The following is a 20,601-nucleotide window of genomic DNA, read 5'->3' on the forward strand; positions in this document are numbered from 1 at the left end:
TGGTACATGAACTATCACTGATGTTGGTGTTAGTGTTGCTTCCAAGTACGGGTAATATTGCATAAATTCCCTACTGCGGAACAATGGCTTCAATTTATGTTTATGTATGCCTTGACTAACTATCTGACGTAGCTCATGAACTGGGAGTAAGTCATTTGTGATCTTGCCATCACCAGCATTCGAAATTCCTTGCATAAGTGCCCTGAAATGATCTCTAGTGTTCTCTAATTGTAGTAGAATCGTGTCAATATGTTCTGTGATGATGGAGAAGTGCTGGAAAAGAGTAACGTTGCCCTCCAAGTCATTTATTTTATCTATACTCTCGAGAGCTACGTTTTCTGCTTGTTTCAGATTTTTCACAATTGTTTTCATTGCCGAGTTCTGTCCTGTGATGAATTTATCTTGGTATGTTAGTACCTGAGCTATCTTATTAAATTTTTTGTTTATTTCTTTAAGGTCATCCTCTGTAGCCAATCCAAAGATGTTCCCAAGAATTGCGCCGCCCAGATCGAACAAACCGCGCTTTTGGCGAGTACGTGTGATGTTGTTCCTGTCGCTCAGCACCTCTGTTCCATAAGATGGGAGATCTTGGATCATGACGAGCATAGTTGACTTCGCCTGTTCTAGTTTCCATTTCGCTAACTTCACCATTTCATCCACTTCCTTGGTGATATGTGATTGTGAAACATAATTCCCTATCTTGAAGTCCAGAGTTCGCATCGGCGTCGCAAGTCTTTCTATATAAGTAGGTAAGTCATACAAGTAATCTAGACTTATTTCAGTACTCATGACGTCCTTGACGATTGTAGTCGTTGCCGTTGGAGCTATGAGGCATCCTTGTCGTACTATATGCTTGGGGTCTAGGTGCGCATATACTCTTACTATGTATAGGAGAATCCATAGCATAAGTCCCTTCATCGTAACCTACCGAAAAAAAAAAAATCTATTAATTTCCTATAAAGCTGTGGTTGATGATAGTGATGATGTGCGTTACGGTTGGCTGTTATTTCATTTATAGAAGGAGTTTAAATCGATATTTAATTCTCGTAAATGATGTACTGTAGATTTCATTGGAATAGTTGCACCTATGTTCGATTGTTTGGTATATGACCTTAATTTCTTTTTGTAATCATTGTTGTGTTCTTGCTTGGTTTCTTGAGGTACGTTCACCTGTTCGGTTGTATCCGAGGCTGAATAATTATGTGATAATTCCCTTGAAACTCGTTTTAAATGGTCAATATGAACTTGTTTTTCCTCTATAAATTCATTATCAAAGTCTATTCCATTCATTTGTGGGAGTATAGTTATGTTCTCAGTTCTCATGGATCTTAAGCCCAGTAACATATTAGCTTTAATTGCTAAGTTTTCAACGATATAGAACAATGCAGAGAATGGTCTTGTAGTTTCTGTGAAACTGAGATTTAATCTTATCATACCTTTTACTGTAATCTCTTGACCATCTACTGTGTTTAATTCTAAATCAGCTTCATCCAGAAAAGTTACTTTCTTTTTATTTTTAAGAATTCTATTTAGTTCTTCATGTGTTATTAAGTTCACTGGAGAGCCTGTATCTAAAAATAAGGAAACGTTTTGATCCTCACATACAGCTGGTATCAAGATACACTCATTTCCCAACATGCCTCCTATGTGAAGTTTAACCTTGTTCTTTACGTTTGTTCGTTTTTTGTCATGACTTGGTCTTCCCCCAATTTGAACATAGACACAATTTTTTCTACTGTTTTGCAATCACTAGTCCAGTGCCCTTGGTATCTATGATGCCTACAGTAAGGACCAAATCCTTGTGTCTTTTGATTATCCTCTTTTGCCTTGATAAAGCATTCATACCTTGTGTGTCCTGGTTTTGCACAGTAATGACACAGAATGGACCTATCCCTTGACTGTGACCTACGAGGTGATTTCCCATAAAAAGTGTTGTTTATGGTGCGAGACCTGCTCGGGCTGCGCGAAAACTTATGAAACTGCCTGTAGGAAGGCGTGTGGGAACGAGGTCTAGGCGCCTTTGTTTGGGCTGCCTCATTTCAGGTCGCGATCGATTTTGTTCTCTGTTTGGGGTCGGTGTTGATGTTTTCACAGCTGATACTGTCTCAGGTACCCTGATTCTACCAGAATGTGCATGTGTGTCGACCACACCTGCTTTACTGCACTGCATCTCTACCTCGTTCATTAAGTCTAGTAAGCACATTCCAGGGATGTACGCGATTGTTTTGGCGATCTTAAGGGTTCTATCAGGTAATTTACACAAGGCAGCTACATAACCAATGATGTCCACGACGAGGTCTGGGGACATCTTTCCATCATCTGTTATCCACTTAGAATTCTCCAGAGTAGCTAATAGGGTTCTCTTGATTGTGGAGACATCAGCAGTTATTTCACTGAGCACATGGTTTGTAGTGTGCTCCCTTACAAGATGTACAATTTTATGTAATTCTGGAATTATACCTGGCAAGAAGTTCATACCTCCAGAAAATTTCTTCAGAAATTCAGTTTTAAATTCATCATATGTCCTAGCACGATGTAGCTTATCGGAGCGCAATAAATTGCTTGCTGGACATCTTTCCTGGCTTATGCAAGATGAAAAAATAGCAATTTTCTCTTGTTCATCTAGTATGTGGCGCTTGATGAACATTTGTTCGCACTGACTGATTAATGAAATGACATCAATGCGATCCTTGTCTGTGCCAGAGAATTTTGGGGCCGTCTTATCCTCGTGATACACAAAAACGTGAGGTGTGGTTTTTAGATCAGCAGTATTTGGTTCTTGATTCATATTTAATGATTGCCCTGTTAATTCAACTTGTACGAGTTTATCGTTATGTGAGGGAATGGTAGAATATGTATGACCGGACCGGTGAACCCTGTTAAGTATATTGGCATACGTATTCAAGGCAGCTGCAAAGTCGATACTCTCAATGTCTGAAGGGGTTTCCCACTCATCATCCGAAACTCCCGTATTTGTTTCCTTATCTATAACGTGTGGTGTGGGTTGTACAATGGGTGGGCTGTCTCTTAATTGTGAGTCTGATGTTGTGGCAATTTGTGTGTCATCTGGTATTAACGTGGGTGGTGGCGAAAATATTCCTGTCATTAAGATATGATGTTATGAAATACGCCTCTTGTTTATTTATGTCCTAGCAAACTAGATGATTAAATAAGTTGAATATAGCTAATTTTAGCACTGAGAAGAAATGAGCAAGTATAATTTTACCCACTTGATACAGATCGTAGAGGTGTGTCGATACAAAAGTCGATCTCGGAAGAAAATACAGGTTTGATTGAAGATCTCTTGATAATTCTAGTGGTGTGTTGATGGACGATATTACTCAGGAAACTCCATGGCCTGGTATTTGTAGTGGTTAACGGCTGTCCCAGGCAAACCTCAACATAGAACGTCGAATTTCCAACTTAACTGTGAAAATAAGTGAATATGAGTAGGAGCTATGTTAATAATGAGTAATGAGTAGTGGGTGAGAAGTGCCTGGTGTCAGTCACACGTTGCTTGGCATGGCAGACTCGCGTTGTGATGTCATCTCAGCACATGGTGACGTCGGCTTCCCACACTGGTAGCTGTGGTGAGTGAATGAGTAGCGATGAGTAACTTGAGTGAAGACGAGTGAGTAAGATGAGTTGTGAGTCGTGTCTCACTCTTCGTTTGTTTGTTCCCTTTATTCTATGTGGAAGTTTTCTCGGTCCTTTCTCTAGTGATTTATTCGTTGTGGGATGAAGACTGCCGCTACTTGTAGGTGCGTGTAGAAGATTATACAGACGACGTAGAGTTGTTAATTGTAGTTGATTGTAGATGGCTGTAGACTTTGTAGAACTGAAGCTAATCTTGTAGTCTCGGTTGCATTTGTAGAAATTTGCTTTTAATTCGGAGACGATGTCCGCAGATTTGCTGGTTTGTCGTTAAGCTACTTGCAAGGCGTCGAGTGATCTCTTGACCTCTGCATCAGCGTAATGATCTGGGAGACGGAGGGGGCATGATGGAGAGAATACTGTCAAGAGCAGATATTGTTGGTTCTTTTCAATCTTGATATTTTGTAGGAATTTAATGTTGATTCGTAGATGAGGTTCGTATACGTTCGCTGCTACCAAATGTCATAAAGACTTTGTAGTTACTTGTAGAGAAGTATATTTTAGACTTGTGGTCGAGCGGCTTTTATATCTTGTAGTAGTTTCCCCACCAGATGTCATGTAGTGACGGGAGAGGTAAAGAATAGTATGGGACTATTTTTATTTGTCTTGGAAATATTAAACAGGTATAATAGTATAAGTCCTGGGTAGCTACCTCCCTGTCTCGCTATCTCTCTCTCTCTTCCTGTTCTAAGGCTAATCTCCGTCTCGACCTCTCTCTAGGGTCGCTTGTCTCCTTCTAAACTCTCTTTCCTAAAATCTGGTGTAGTAAGGATGTGTCACGTATGTTCCTCATGGCAACCAGACCTTTCTCACGAGAGGACTGCTGACAGCTAACTGCATCATCTCCTTACTGGCCGCTGTCGTCAGCTTTCCTCCGTGTAAGCATGTTTAGCGCTGCTCGCTTCTCGCAAACACAACACCTTCTCATCATTTGACTTCCTGCTTCTATCTGTCTCTCTATCTATCTATTTATCTATCTATCTATTATGTAGTCCTATACAGGGACCGTCGGCGAACTTTTGTTCGTGGGTGTACATGCACTATGTATGTGGTGGGGAGTATGTGGGAGAGATATGTTAAGAGGTAGTAATGTAATAGGTATTGGTGAGGTAGTAGTAGTAGTTGTTGTTCTCTAGGCAGGCTGGCCGAACAGCTCCGAGACCCTGTGGAGGGCCACGTCCGAGACCTGGCTTTCCCACAGAGCTCTCAAGGAGTGTATGTTATGTTGTTGGTGCAGGCAATTCTGCACAATGCAGCTTTCCATAATGTTGTTAATGAAATAGGGTCCTGTGTTGCATTCTGGACAAGCATCAGCAACGGAGTCATCCAGTCTCTTGTGAGAACTCAAGAGGGTTGGATAGTGAGGTAGATGGAGTTACTAAGCGGGACAGAGGACAGGTTCGGCGGGGGGAATCCCTGGTGAGAATATAGTCCATGTGCAGTATAATCCCAGACTAATATTGTCTCAATCGGGTTAGTACCAAGGGATGTCCTGGCTTCCCATGTCAGACAGTAAAGAAGTGCGTCTGTTAGAGCATCGTATCAATTAAGATACTTCTGTTTTCATTCTTTTAGGTGGTGCTGGAGTGGGACGCCTTCGCTTGAGAACACCGGTATGACCAGACAATGGAGCTTCCTGGTTATACATACGTCCCTCAAATCCCTCCCTATCCCGCAGAAGAGGATATTTGATTGAAGCATGGATGATGGGGTACGGAAAAGGCACAACTTTGGCTTGCAGTCCACCGGATTCATATTTAGATGTGGATGGAGTTACAGTCACTACTACTAGGTCACTTTATTAGGCTCATGTTCGGACCTGGACAGAGCCAATCACGTCAGTTCAGTTCAGATTTAGTTATGAATCCAGTCAGGTTATGTAGGTCAGATCATCGCAGGTTAGCTGAGTGCCATTCTGGTCCAATTACTTCCATTCAGATCCAACTGGGTTCATTTAGATCACTTCAAATCCATGCAGACCCTTCACGTCTAGTCCAGTTTAGTCAGAGCAATAAATAGCAGTTCAGATTTATTTACGGCAAGTTAAGTCAGGACCTTCCAGGGCCATTCAGGGTCAACTACGTTTATTAGGTCCAGCTAGATCTACCCAGGATCATTATTGTCACTTAAGGTTCCATCAAGCCCAGCGAGGTCAGTTCGGGTCAGCTTAGTGCCATTGATCAAAACCTATTTCTGTCAGTTTAGTCCTCTCACATCATTTCACGTCCATGGAATCGAACCAGGTCAGCAGAGACCGATTTGTGTAATGTCAGAAGGCGTGTACCAAATAACTGTCCTATCGCACAAATATTTTTTTTTTTTTTTTTTTTTTGAGACACGGTACATGATTTAGTTCGGATTTCTCAGGTTCTTCTAGGCTCTGTAAGTTTTATTCCTGTCAAGACAGATCACGTCGGGTCATGCCAGGGAAGGCATGTCCCTATGGATGAACAGTTTTGGCCTTTAACGTCTAGACAGTAAAGGTTTCAATCAAATCTTTCACCTTAGAACTCCAACAACAACAACAACAACAAAAATCGGGATGATAAATAGTTAAGCATACACCTCTTCCACACACCTGAGGCTTTATACCACAAGTGTACACACCTTGCAATTCGTTGCTCTGACTCCCACACAGCACAGCAGAGAAGAGGAAGGATATATATATATATATATATATATATATATATATATATATATATATATATATATATATATATATATATATACAGACGTGGGAATAAGTTCGTTTCCTTTTCCGTGTTTGTAACACTGCTCGATGGAGAGGTATCCCCTCCTCCTGCCTTCCTCATAGTCCCACACTCCCCCCAACTCCCCCACTTTTCTCTCCGACCCATAACCCCACCCGGTACCCTCCATACTCTCGCTCACAGCCAGCCAGAGGCTTCTATACTCTCGAATTACGTGCTGTCCGAACAACTAATAAAGGAATAGTACAGTATATATCATAACCCAAGTTAGGACAAGGTTTACTACACTGTGTGTGTGTGTGTGTGTGTGTGTGTGTGTGTGTGTGTGAGAGAGAGAGAGAGAGGGAGAGAGAGAGAAATAATCTGCTGTGATTAAATGTTGCGGTAGTAGACACCTCTTTTACACACACACACACACACACACACACACACACACACACACACACACACACACCGCTCCTGGCTCAGTGGTAACGTTCTCGCTCGCCATCTGATGGACGGGAGTTCGCGCCTCGCTCAGGTTGCGAAAGTTTCACTGACGAAGTGGGTGATTACTGTCCCCCTTGAGCAAGGGGACGGGTGTGTGCGTGTGTGAAGGTCAAAGTCTTGCCCTTAGATCGGACTGTATGAGCTCTCAGCTCCCTTCCAGGAGGGTAAAAGCTGACGATCACGACCATCAAGTGATCCTGACCGACCCGGTGAATTACAGAGAGAGAGAGAGAGAGAGAGAGAGAGAGAGAGAGATAATAAATCTGTTGATTAAATGTTGCGATAGTAGACATCTCTTTTACACACACACACACATACACACATACACACACACACACACACACACACACACACACACACACACACACACACACACACACACACACACACACAGAGAGAGAGAGAGAGAGAGAGAGAGAGAGAGAGAGAGAGAGAGAGAGAGAGAATGAATAAATCTGTTGTGATTAAATGTTGCGGTAGTAGATACCTCTTTTACACACACACACACACACACACACACACACACACACACACACACACACACACACACACACACTAGGAAGGGAGGCAAATATGAAAGACACAACCATCAGTGAACTAACAGTGGAACTGAGTACACTTAGGAAGAAAGTGAGTGAAATGGCAAGTACAGTAGTCAATCACGAGAGTGTTATGGAAGAGTTCAAAAATGACACAGAGACAATTAGGCAAGTTAGCAGTCTTATTGACCAGAGCAGTGATATTGAGGAGAAGATAACACAAGTAAATGAAGCCGTGCAAAGCTACAAAAATGATGTAGAAATCACGAATGCTGAAATGGTAAAAGTAAAGAAAGACTTAGAAACAAGGGTGGAGGAAAAAAGCATTAAAAAGGAGGTGAAAAGAATAATCCAAAACAATCCAAAGTTAGTCAGAGATTCAGTACAGATAAACAAATCAATAGTAATCACTGGTATAGAAGAGGAAGACGTTAAAAACAAGATCACAAGAGACAAAAAGGAGATGGTAAATGTAATGAGCTTACTGAAAGAAGTATCAGAGGAAATCTGTAGTAAAGACATAGAGGAACACAAAAGGTTAGGGAAATACGAGAAAAGCAAGACAAGACCTCTAAAGGTGACTTTCCAGAGTGTAAACACTGTGGAAGAGATACTAAAAAATGCAAAGAATCTTAAGGAAAAAGAGGAGTTCAAAAATGAATGGATAAAAAGATGCCTAACACAAGAGGAGCTGGAATTACTGAAAGAGAAAAGGGAGGAAGCAAAAACAAAAAATGAGGGAAGATCAGAAGAGGAGAAGAAGAAATTTTTTTTACAAAGTAATAGGATTGCAGGTACGAAAGTGGTACACAAACAGGATGGAAGAAAAAGGAGGAAGGTAGTAGAACCATGTCATGACAAGTATATAAACAAGATGATAAAGTTGATGTGCTCAAATGTGGATGGAATGGTATATAAATTACTAGAGATGAATGATTATGTCAGAGAAAATGAACCACAAATAACATGCCTAACTGAAACAAAATTAATACCAAGGCTATCAAATGACATACTAAACTTAGAGGAATACAAGATATGGAGAAGAGACAGATATTTTAAAAAAGGAGGAATTATAATATTAACTAAGAAAAATCTAAAAGTCAAGGAAATAAAACTAGATATACCATCACAAGTTGAACTGATTGCAGTAGAGATCGACACATCTGAAGGTAAAGTAATTGTAGGCAATTTGTACATGCCACCCAGATCAAACACATGGGAAAGAGACGAATATGAGGACCTGGCAGAGAGTACAATTCAGAGTGTAAGATCATTGCTACATAAAATGGAAGAGAAATCGGAAAGAATTACACTAACTGGGGACTTCAATACAAATATACATTGGAATACTCTAGATATAAATGGCCAAGAAAGCTGTTGGGACCAAAAGCTCCTGGATCTTGTATAAGAGTTTTTCTTAACGCAACATGTGAGGGAAACCACCAGAAAAAGAGGACTTGATGTACCTTCAGTGCTAGATCTAATATTTACTAGGCAAGAAAATGATATTGACAGTTTAATATATCACCCTCCACTCGGCAAAAGCGATCATGCAGTACTAAATTATAACTTCAGGATAGCATATGACATAGTAAACAGCAAGGATAGTTACAAAAAGAGCCTAAACTATAAAAAGGGAAATTATCAAGACCTAAAGAAGCATTTCTTAGAAGTTGATTGGGAAAATGAGCTTAGAGGACAAGATTTAAATGCTGTATATAAAAATTTTTGTGAATTTTATGAAATAGGAGTCCAGAAGTACATCCCACAGCACAAAGAAGCAGATAAGAAACTACAGAAATGGTTCAATACAGACTGTAAAAAATCAAAAGAAAGAAGAGATTTGTTGTGGAATAGATACAGAAGACACAATAGTGAAAGGGCGTATAATAATTACAAACAGGCAAGAAACGACTATACAAGAATAAGGAGGGAAGCCCAAAAACAGTTTGAGGAGGATATAATAAATAAAAGTAGTGATCAACCAAAGCTGTTTTACAGCTATATCAGAAGCAAAACTAAAGTAAAAGATATAATACAATCCATTACGGACGAGGGAATCACTTATACACAAGAGAAAGATATTTGTGAAGCACTAAATAAGAATTTCCAATTACTTTTTACAGAAGAAAAAAATTTTGAGAGGGACTACGTGGAACACGCATGTCCACACATACTACCAGATATACAAATAGCAGAAAAAGTAATACAGGAGGAGTTAAGTAGATTAGACAGAGGAAAAGCAAGTGGTCCTGATGAAATTTCATGTTGGGTATTACGAGAATGTGCAAAGGAGTTAAGTAAACCATTATTTTTAATTTTCAAGAAATCCTTGAGTCAAGGTAAACTACCTGATATTTGGAAAAAAAGCAAATATTGTCCCCTTATTCAAGAAAGGAAATAGACAAAATCCACTCAACTACCGACCAGTATCACTGACCAGTGTTTTAAGCAAGGTATTAGAAAAACTTATAAGAAAAGCTTGGGTAAACCATCTAGAAGAACACAGTATGAAAACAGAAAGACAGTTTGGTTTCAGAAAAGGAAAATCATGTGTTACTAATCTGTTGAGCTACTATGACAGAGTAACAAACACAATACAGGAAAGGGAAGGATGGGTGGACAGTATCTATTTAGATTTCAAGAAAGCTTTTGACACAGTACCACACCAAAGACTTTTATGGAAACTATACCATCAAGGAGGAATTCGAGGCAAACTGTTTTGTTGGATGCAAGACTTTCTCATAAAAAGAGAAATGAGGACAGTACTAAGAGGAAACTACTCATCATGGAAAGAAGTGACTAGTGGAGTACCACAAGGTTCAGTGCTGGCACCAATCATGTTTTTAATAAATATAAATGATATAAACAGTAACACTGGAAATGAGAACTATCTGAATATGTTTGCAGATGATGCAAAAATACAAAGGAGAATTACTAACATAGACTCTTGTAATGAGCTACAAGAAGAATTAAATAAACTTCATGAATGGAGTAGTACATGGCAAATGGAATTCAATGTGGACAAGTGTCATGTAATCAAGTTTGGTAAAAGTGGAAAAAGACCTGATTGGGATTATAAGTTAGGAAATAAAACCGTATACACATCAGAAAGAGAGAAAGACCTAGGTGTGATTATCAATAACAGACTATCTCCGGCTGACCACATCAGCGAGAAGGTACGGAACATGTATACACTGCTTGCAAATATGAGAATAGCATTCACATACATAAATGAAGACATGCTAAGAAGGATAATAACAGCATTCATTAGACCAACCCTGGAATATGCATCAGTAGTCTGGAGTCCTCATCTCAAAAAGCATATAGACAAGATTGAAAAAGTTCAAAGGGCCGCTACAAGATGGATACCAAGCTTAAGGGACCTAAGCTACTAAGAAAGACTAAATAAACTGAATCTACCAACACTACAGGAGAGAAGGAAAAGAGGTGACATGATAATGCTATATAAATGCATATCAGGAAAGGAGAAGATAGACATAAATGATTACTTAACATATGGAGAAGCATCAGCAAGAGGACACTGCAAAAAACTGCATGAGAAGAGAGGTGATAAAGACGTAAGGAAATTCAGTTTCCCAAACAGAGCAATTGATCAATGGAATGCACTACCGAATGAAATAGTGTGTGCCAAAACAATTCACAAATTTAAGGATATGTGCGATAAATATGGTTTAAGACACGGGACAGTACGAGCTTGACTCATTCCTGTAAAGATACAATTAGGTAAGAACAATTAGGTAAGGTAAGAACACACACACAACCAAAGAGAGAGAGAGAGAATCTGCTGTGATTAAATGCTGCGATAGTAGAACAGAGAGAGAGAGAGAGAGAGAGAGAGGAGCTACAAGGAAAAGTTAGGATCTTAATGACTATGCAGCCCATACCGTGGAGATACTTCTTGTTTGCCTGGGAATGCATATCCAGTTCACATTTATTCTAGTGTAAGATCCTGCCGATGAATCCCTTAAACTTCTCCACTGTAGTGTTAACAACGTCCATGTTGAGTCAGTTCCATGTGGAGAAGATTTTCCACGTGAAAAGATTTTCACGTAAATTTTTTGTTTTGTTTTTTTCATTTACAGTTTTCAACCATGGTTGTGTGCAGAGTCGGTGTTAAGAGTAAACACCTTTCTATGATATGATTGGGAAACCCATTCAGATTTTAACCACTTTAATGAGCTGACCTCGTAGTCTACGAGTTTCTGCTAAAAAAGTTCCACAGCCCTCAGGCGAACCTGATACCTTAGTCTCCTGAACTCTTTTTAAGTCGACGTATGTCTTTTTCAAGCAACCAAAATTCCACAGCAAATCAGGAAGTGGCAGTATGAGAGAGAGAGAGAGAGAGAGAGAGAGAGAGAGAGAGAGAGAGAGAGAGAGAGAGAGACTTGGAATGGTAGGAACAATCAGGAGAAATATTGATTAAAAAAGTGAGTGAGAGGAGAAACAGAAGCAGAGAAGAGGAAAACACGCAAGTGAAAAAATGGAACAATGTTATAGACGTGACACAGGGACGGAAGCACGCACACACACACACACACACACACACACACACACACACACACACCTTCTGAATATTTGTCGACCTCTCTGTCCCTGTCTGTGTACTGTCCCTCCTCCCCTCCTCTCTCTCTCTCTCTCTCTCTCTCTCTCTGGATTCTTTGTCTCATCCCTAGTTTCCTTTTCCCTCCTTCCCCTTTCTTTGTGGGTTTCTGCTCAGTCCTTATCTTCCTCCCTCTCTCTTTCCTTTCCTTCGTCTCTCTCCTCCTCTGTCACTCCCTCCTTATCTCACTCTTCTTTCTCCCTTCCTGTCACAACTTCGTCTTACTTTATTCATCTGTCACATATGTTACCTTTTTTTCTCCATTACTCTCTCCGTGTTTCTTTTCTTAAATCCATTTCCTTCACTGCTTTCTTTCCCCAGTAATAACTGCATGCTCCTTTTTCTCTCTCCTCTCTCCGTCTCTCCCTGTCACCCGAAATCTCTTCTATCATTCCGCTCTTGCCACTGTCTTTCCCTCCCTTCCTCCCTCCCTCTCCCTCCCCTTGTCTTCCCTTCCTAACATCCCCCTCCTCTTTCTTGCCCTAAAAATAGAACTATTTTCTTCCCACCCTTAATCTCTACTCTCTCTCCGCTAATTTCTGTTTCTCTCCCTCCCTTTTTTACTTGAATGTTATTCGTTCTACTCAGCCTCAATGCTTTCGTCTTAACCTGCTTAGTTCTCTCCCTGCGTCCTTGCCAGAGTAACATACTTTCTTCCTCCTCCCTGTTACCTTGCCTCTTTTTCTAATTTTTCTCGTTATCGTTCTCTGTATTCCGTTCAGTAGCTCTCTTTGCCACTTTCTCCTTTTGGTATCCCTATTTCTGTGTTTGCTCCATTTCCATTTTTTCTCAGCTGTCTCCCCTTTTGTTTCTACTTCCCTGTCTCCCGGCCTTTCAATTCACACCTCCCTTTTCTCTTTCCCTTTCACACTGCCTGTATCTCATTTCATCTCTCACTGTCTCTTCTCACTCACTGTCTCTCTTCTTAACTCTCGTTGTTCTCTCCTTGCCTCTCCGTAACTGTCCTCTCATTTCTCATTTTTCCACTCGCTCTCCCTCTCCGCCTATCGCTCCCTGTCTTTTAACTCTCTCTCTCTCTCTCTCTCTCTCTCTCTCTCTCTCTCTCTCTCTCTCTCTCTCACACAGTGTAGTAAACTTTTCCTAACTTGGTTTATGATATATATATATACTGCACTATTCCTTTATTAGTTGTTCGGACTACACGTAATCAGACAGGTGCTTGAAGTACAGAAACCCCTAGCTGGCTGTGAGCGAGAGTATGGAGGGTACCGGGTGGGGTTTCGGGGTCGGAGAGAAAAGTGGGGGGGTTGGCTGGGAGTGTGGGACTATGAGGAAGGGAAGAGGAGGGGATACCTCTCCATCGAGCAGTGTTACAAACACCTTAGTCCACGGAAAAGGAAACGAACTTATTCCGACGTCTGTACATACATATACAAAAGTGTTTGATTCAGGAGTAAACATATTAGGCTGGGAGTTAGAAGAAAGATACTTGTGCAAGCGACCATTAAATTTTACTACTGTATCACACCTTACTACATTGGAGAGCAAATTTTTCCATGTATCTACAATTCTGTCAGTGAAGCAATGCTTGGCTCCATGCAATTGGAATCGTTTCTTTTTTTTCTTCTTCTTCTTCATTCTTTCTACTATAGTTCGAGTGATCAACTGTGACGTATTTATCGAGAGCCATGTTTTCGTGTCCTTTAGATATTTTAAATACTTGAATTAAATCTCCTCGAAATCTGCGTTTAGTTAAGGTAAAGAGACTCAGGGCTTCTTAATCCTCCTCGTATGATTAATTTCTCGTTTTAGGTATGATTTAGATCACCCTTCGTTGTACTCTTCCAAGTTTCTTTACATGTTCTTTAAATAAGACGAGCACAACTGAACACAATAGGCAAAGTGGGGGCGAACTAAGGAATTATATAAGGCGAAGGTATTACTGATTAGTATTCGAACGCTCTGCCAATGAATCCGATAAATTTGTCCTCTTTCTTAACAGCCTTCGTACACTGTTTGCTTAGTTTAAGATCATTTATTATTATAATTCTTAAGCCTTTCATGACTGACATTATTTAGTTGAATACAATTCAAGTTATAGCTCTTTATTCCCATTGTCTAGCACGTTGCATTTACTAAAGTTCATCTGCCAGGTTTGGGCCCCATTAAACAGTCGATCGAGGTCACTCTGTATTGGCTGCATCTGTAAAGATGTGTCAATTATCGATCCACCCAAGCACATTGCCTCTGAACCCATGCGCATTCAATTTCTGAAGTAGTCTTTTATGGGGAACTTTATCAAATGCTTTCTGAAGACGAGGTATACACTGTCAGCAGATTTGGTCTCATCATATATTGAAAATATCGTAGAAGACCAAGGGAAAAAGAAAGGATTGAGAAGAAATGGAGAAGAGGAGAGATGGAGAAATGAAGGAGAAATTGGGCAAAGTGAAAGAAGGGAAGGGAGTAGAAAAGAGGGAAGGGAGAAGAGAGGGGTAAATAGAGAGAGAATGTGTGAGAGGATTTGGATGGGAAGGGGAGGGAGGGAAAGAGAGGAAATGGAAGGGGAGGGAGGGAAAGAAAGAGGAAGGAGACTGGGAGGGAGAGTGAGGGAAGAAGCTAGGTGTTGAGGGTAAAACTGGAGAAAGGAGTAGTGAGAGAGAGAGAGAGAGAGAGGGGGGGGAGGGAAACAGGAAAATTAATCCCCAGTATCGAGGCTACTGACAATTAAAAGGGGAGGGAGACGAGAGGGGAAGAGGAGGGCTAGAACTGTTAGGGAGGGAAAAATAAAGAGTGATGGAGAGTGAAGGGAAGTGGCCTGGAGGGAAAGTGAGAGAGGAGGGAATGAAAATAATGAAAGGGATAAATATAGAGAGTTGAAGGAGAAGTGAGAGTTGTGGATGGATAGGGGAGGGGAACGGAGAGGAAGGCAGTAGAAATGGGGGGTAAGGAAAGGGGAGCAGATGAGGTAGGGAAGTGATGGGGAGCTTAGGGGAAAGGAGTGATGAACAGGAAAACAGGAGAAATGGTTGAAAGTGAAGATGGGGAGAATGGAAAAAGGAGTGGGGGAATGGACAAGGGGGAGAAAGGGGAAGGGGAGAAGAGGAGAAGGGAGGGGGCAGGGGGAAGGGGCAGAGGGAGGGGTAGAAGGGCAACGATACACCAAGGGTTTTGTTCTCATACCTTCAGAACGCTTCCAAATTTCTTACTAGCGCATTTTCCGTATATGACACACCTTCTTCCTCACCGAGGCCACTAACAGAATTTTTCACATTATTCTTGCAACCGTCAGACGATTTTATTCAGCCTGAGAAACATCTCTAGCAATGGAAGGGGAAATGAAGGATATAATCTAACTCCTCAGGTCGAAAAGTGTATCCGAAGTCAAATACTGTAGAATCGTCTAGAGAGAGCACGAATAAATCAGTACACTAAGCCACCTGATTCAGAGGTTGACCATTATCTTGTATGGTGTTTTTGTTGACTGTGTTGCCAATGGCTCCTTGGTAGGTCGCCTGGTGTCCTGATGACCGCGACTTCGATTCCCGGCTGGAGCAGGGAGCAGTTTAATTAATTGAATTTCGTTAAAACAGACCTTACTGACCTACCATAAGACTCAGGGACAAGTAAAAACACTCCTACTAATACCAGTACACTAGTCCTGTATGAGGCAACCATGGTATTTATTCATTACGGATGATAGGTATTAACGCCACAGTAGTGACACAGCAGAAATTTATACTGTAGGTGTGACGTGACTTGGAGAGAAAGGTGGTTACAGTCTGAGAAAAGTAGTGGTTGACAGGATGCGTCGCGATGCATTACGAGTGTATGTAAAACGTCCCATACTCCGAATCTGCAGTTCTTAGCTTCTTCACTTTTTACTACTCTTCTTATCAGGTGGCTTTACAATGAAGGACAAGCCAAATGATTTCCGGTATGCCAAGAAACCATTCACAACGCTTGTTGGTAGCCATATAACCAACCCATACGTGGTCCATGAGTCAGAAAATGGGTTGGCAGTGGGTTAGTGGTCCTCCTCGTAAAACAACCAACTCAAAGACAAACGACCACCCCTTACGGGATTATGGCGTCTGGACAGAGATAGATAGATAGATAGATAGACAGACAGATAATTCTTCATTTGATAAAAAACCTGAACACACAACATTTTACATATGCAATACGTAAAGTTATACACCCTTTTTGGTGCACTAACACAGGTAACACGTACACCCGAAAGCACTAATTTCTCCCTCCTTGTAGCCGGAGTCGCGGCCAGTGAGCGACCAGGCTATCGAACACCCCTCACCGACCACCGTTACCCTGACCCAGTGCAAACGTTGTTGGACAGATGTGGAACGGCCAAAGTTGGTGATGTTACAATGTGTTATGATTGTTTTTATATACAACCGGAACCAGTAGGGGTACGTATATAAAGGCATTTAATGTGTAATACTGTGCTGTTATCCACAGCATATGAGAAAGGCACGAAGATGAAAGATAACCTAAAATGTATTATGTGCTATTGTCTATATACTTAAGTCCTATATTATAAATGTTACAAATAGGTATAGTAAAGTGAACAGAACCTATTGAAAGACACGTCTTTTCTCATACATTCTCGCTCCCACCACCACCACCCTTCTCTCTGGGTTTCTGTCTCCACCAAACGCCTCTTCTATCCTCTCGTCCCCCACTCCCACCCATTGTTAACCAACGTAAACAAAGTAGTGAAATGTTCCGTCAAGTATTGATCATATTAATATTATAATACACCTCTGTATTAAGCACCAACAGATCAGTAATATACTGTACAATACTTGGTATACCTGCCAACTGTTTCAGTATAAGCTGTTAAGTTATATCCGCACTGGAAGTTGGACCTTGTGTTACAATGACTTAAGGTTGTTTTTCGTTAACATAGGTTATGTGTGGTTTTGGACGTCCGTTAATTCATATTAACGTGGCAATTTAAGCCCTACTTTATAAACACATGAAGTTTATGTTCCGGTAAATATTGGATGAACTAAACGAATCAGGGATCGGTTCTGACGAACCGCAAACTCTCTGTTTTAACGAAAACATTCCAACCTCTTGCCAAAACAGCGACACAATGCCTGTATGTATACGATTGACCCACATTCAATCGTAAACATAATGACATTGTCACTGTTGTGACAAGGGGTCGGAATATTTTCGTTAAAGTAGAGAGTTTGTGGTTCGTCAGAGCTGATCCCTGATTCGTTTGGTTAATGCAGTACTGAAAGGAACATAAACCTTACATATTTATAATGTAAGACATTAATTGCCACGTTAATATGAATTAATGGACGTCCAAAATCACACATAACCTATGTTAACAAAAAATAACCTTAAGTCTTTGTAACACAAGATCCAACTTCCAGTGCGTATGTCACGTAATAGTTACAACACGATGAAACAGTTGGCAGGTATATTGAAATATTGTATGTTATTGATTTGTTGGTGCTTAATACAAAGGTGTATGATAATATTAATATGATCATTATCTGACGGATCATTTCACCACTATCTCTATTTACGTTGGTTAACAATGGGTGTGGGGGACGAGAGGAAAAGAGACCGTTTAGTGGAGACAGGAACTCAGAGAGAAGGGTGGTGGTGGTGGTGGGAGCGAGAATGTATGAGAAAAGACATAATTTCTTTCAAAAGATGCTGTTCACTTTCCTATATTTATTTGTAACATTATAAGACGTAAGTATATAAACAAGAACACATAATACATTGTGGGTCTTCTTATTTTGTTGTGGATAACAGCACAATAATACACATTAAATGCTTTTATATACTTACCCCTACTGGTTCTGTTTATCTATAAAAACAATCATGACACATTGTAACATCACCAGCTTTGGCCGTTTCACATCTAGCCAACAGCATTTACACTGGGGTCGTGGCAGGGGTGGTGGGTGTGGGATGTTCGATCGTCTGGTCACTCACTGGCCGCGACTCCGGCTACTGCGTGGGAAAAATTAATGCTTTCTAGTGTACAGTACATGTTTAATATACAACACATATATAGACAACTACACACAAAAAACTAAGTATATGCTTTTCCTAATTACCTTGATACTGCCTCACAATAGGTTCATGGTTTTGAACAAACATAATTCTAGATTTAATAGCATCAAAATCATTATCATTTAAACACCCAGCATCATATAATATTAACATACGTTCCTTACTTCTCTTATGAGAAACAATTCATCATATGCATTCAGCAAACATCAATTAAAAAATACACAAGGTTTCTTAAGAACTCCATATGGAAACCGTATCTAATACCAATTAATTTAATGGTTAAATGTCATAAGGTCTGCCATTCTACATGCTTTATAGTTGCTCTCCCAGGATTTTAATTTCAATTTTTTCTTTATTGCCTTGTGATATCCAACTCGAAACTGTTTGATGGGAATGTGGCACGTTGTATTCTGAGCCATATACTGTATACTTTTTTTTTTTTAATGCAAGGTAGAAGTAGCAGTGGCTAGGAACCTGTAAATTGCTCCCCCAAGAAAGGAAAAAAGAACAAGATAAGAGAGCCAGAATTCAAAAATTGTTCATTTTGTGATGTGTGGACACATTGCGTTTGAAAGACTGGCGATCATAGGCAGTAGGAAATACACACAGAGGGAGACAGTTCCAGAGTTGACCCATTGCATACATGAAGGACTGGGAGTGATGGTTATCTCATGCATTAGAAGGATGGAAAGAAAAGGGATGAGAGTTTGTTGTTGGACGGGTGCTACACGCCTATCGTAGTGGAGGAGGGATGCAAGTAGACAGTTCAGACGAGCAGTGACCATTGAAGAAGCGATAGAAAAGAGATAACAATGCAACAGTACGGCTAAGATACAAAGGTTGATGGGACCTAGTAAGAGAAGGAGAGTTGATGAAAGGAAAAGCTTTTGACTCCACTTTGTTGAGAAAAGCTATATGCAGGGAGACTCCAAAGACATGAGAGTTGTACCCTGCACAGGGGCGAATAAAACCCGTGAATAAAGTCAACATTTGTGTCGGGGTAAAGAAGGCACGGAGTCGGCTTAGCACACTTAATCTCTTGCAAGCAGATTTTACGAGAGGTAATATGTCCTTCTCAAGATAAATTCCGAGAGAATGAAACCCCAAGTGGATGATATTGTCAGGCTGATAGATGTTATAACCGAGTTTTTGAGGCATTAAAAACAAAATTACTTTTACCCCAGTCAGAGATACCAGCCAAGTCAGACATTAGGTGTACCATAGCTTCATCCCTTGTTTGTTGAAGTAACTACTAAGATGGACGCTGTGGGAAGCGAATGGAAAGGTGCAGAGTGGAGTTATCAGCGTATGAGAAGGTAGTGTTAGATGTACAGCTTAGAACGTCATTGATGAACAAAAGAAAGAGTTGGTGTTAGGTCAGAGTCCTGACGAACACCACGATTGAGAGCTCTAAGAGAAGAACTGTGATGTCTACAGCCGCAGCTATAGATCTTTTGCACGTGACGTCACGGGTCATGTGACTTTTTTTTTATGACACCATACTGGACGGCAAATTGTCGGACGTCTAGAGAGAGAGAGAATTGCAGATTCCACAACTGTATTCCACTGCTGTGCCTTCGGCTGTAAGACATGGCAGAAAAGTGGAAGTGATGTAAACTTCTGCCGGTTTCCAGCCAATGAAGAAAGGCAACAGAAGTGGATAGCTGCCGTGAAAAGGGAGACTTGGCAGCCGACGGTTCACATCTGACTCTGTAACAGGCATCTCATATCAGGTGAGCCACCCCCTACCTCCATCCCCCCCAGCGCCACGCAACCACCTCACACCCCCCCCACCCCACCAACACACCCCCACCACCCTCCCACAGCCACCTCAACTCCCTCATCACCACCCCGAACCCCCCACCGCCCCCCCACCACACCAAAGTCCCCCACCATCCCTCACTTCCACCAACATTTTATGATCATATCTCCCAGATTATGGAAGAGGAAAAGACCATCTATACTATACTCATGGGAGACTTCAATGCAAAAGTTGGAAAATCAAAAAATGGAGAAGCATGTATGGGAAAATTTGGATTGGGAGAAAAGAACGAAAGAGAAGAAATGCTGGTAAACTTTCCAGAAATGTTTAACATGAGAATAATGAACACATTCTTTCACAAAAGAACAGGGAGAAAGTGGACCTGGAGAAGCCCAAATGGAGAAACAAAGAATGAAATCGACTTCATTATAGCAAATAATAATAACGCGATCACAAATCTCACAGTATTCAACAAAGTAAATATCGGAAGTGACCATAGAATGGTGGGTTGCACAGCAAGATTCAATTTCAAAAGTGAAAGAAAGAAGATGATTAAAGATAAAAAGATATGCCAAATAAAAGTTAATGAAAACAGAGCAGCCTTTCAGTTGGAAATAAGGAATAGATTTCAGGCTCTAAGTAATGCTGAATGTGACACTGATGAGCTGAATGACAGACTAACAAAAGTGCTAAAAGAATCAGCGGAGGTAGTAGGAAAACCTAATACAACCAAAGCCGGGAAGTATTCAGAAAAGACACTTGAGCTTATGAAAAAAGGAAAGGAAATGAAAGTAAAAA

Source organism: Coenobita brevimanus, chromosome 77 (genome assembly GCF_032717465.1).
Source record: "Coenobita brevimanus isolate Jiangsu-jjx chromosome 77, ASM3271746v2, whole genome shotgun sequence".
Taxonomy (NCBI): Eukaryota; Metazoa; Arthropoda; class Malacostraca; order Decapoda; family Coenobitidae; genus Coenobita; species Coenobita brevimanus.